Source organism: Mastomys coucha, unplaced genomic scaffold (genome assembly GCF_008632895.1).
Source record: "Mastomys coucha isolate ucsf_1 unplaced genomic scaffold, UCSF_Mcou_1 pScaffold3, whole genome shotgun sequence".
Classification (NCBI taxonomy): domain Eukaryota; kingdom Metazoa; phylum Chordata; class Mammalia; order Rodentia; family Muridae; genus Mastomys; species Mastomys coucha.
The window spans coordinates 14,705,960-14,707,442 of record NW_022196909.1 but is presented as its reverse complement, the minus strand read 5'-3'; positions in this window follow the sequence as shown (position 1 = coordinate 14,707,442).

Genomic DNA, 1,483 nt, shown 5'->3' with positions numbered 1-1,483 from the left:
AGCAAAACTACACCCTAGAAGAAGCAAGAAAGTAATCTTTCAACAAACCCACACAAACCTAATTACACCTCTTACAACAAAAACAACAGGAAGTAACAATTACTTTTTCTTAATGTCTCTTAATATGAAAATTAATATTATCAACATATCCTAATCGATTTAAATCTAAAAATATGAGGAATTAGAAATTTGTTGACTGTCATTCAATGGTCTCTTTAATTTAGTAATTGGAGAAATCTAAAAATATGATGAATTAGAAATTTGTTGACTATCAGGCAATGGTCTCTTTAATCTGGTAGTTGGAGAAATAGGTCTAATATTGTCCAATCCATATACACTTTCTGCTTGTTTGTACGTGAAAGTGTCTTGCTGTGTAGCACATAATGGTCTTGAAATCTTGCTTCTCCTGTCCCAGTCTCTCTACTAGTAGTGTTGTTTATTACATGTTTTTACACTATACTTAGGTTTTCAGAACAGCTTACATATTTCAAAAGTATTTATACAGCCAAAAGAAACATGGACAATTAACTTGGGAGGTGGCTTGTAAGAGAACAGCAAAGAGTGAGACTGAATGCTTTGCTTGATGTTTGTAACTGTTATATCAAGTGTGAAGAAGACTTTAAAAGTTACTCTTTCTCCCAGATGAATGCTTTTCCAAATTATCACAGCCAATGAACCAGATTCTTACCCTCAGCTAATGTCTATGCCACCCTCCAAGCAGAACCATTGTTCATTGAAACAGTTGGTGAATGACTTTATGGACCATCTTAATACACACAACATTTCTTTTTGTTGTTGTTGTTTTGTTTTTTAGTGTTTTTTCTCTTTTTTTAACTTTTATTGCATTATGATGACAAAAGTTACATATTTCAATTTATCTGAATTTGTTAACATTTAAAAACATATTTTAAGTAAATAGAATTAAATCACATTCTTGTTTCCCTTTTGTATCTCAATCCTTCCAGAGAACCCCCTTCAATACCTACAATATCTTTTTTGTCATATTCCTTAAAATTTGTAAAATATTATAACAATAAAAATAAGTATTATAAAAGTTGTTTGATATAAAACAACAATCAATTTAACAGTCTTATGTAGATGCTTGTCTAGAGCAATAGTGAAAATACATTTTTCTCAATATAAATTTTAAATAACTCCAAACATATTAACTGTATATTTCAAAATAATGCATCACTATTAGTATTTTCTTAAATGAACATAAATATATAAAGTTTTTTGTTTGGTTGGTTTGTATTTAGTAGAGTTTAAAATCTTGGCTCTTACTGTGGTACAAGTCTAAAATAAGAACAATTTTTAGACATTGAAGTTCATTGTAATAAGGCTGTACTTCAATGACTCTCACATCACCAAAGGATTTTACCTCCATCATAACTAAGCTGAGAGTTGACTGTTCCGCTGCACCAAGAAATGAATTGTAGGCATGATTTTTGGATACAGATTTCCTGCTATGGTCAAAGCTATT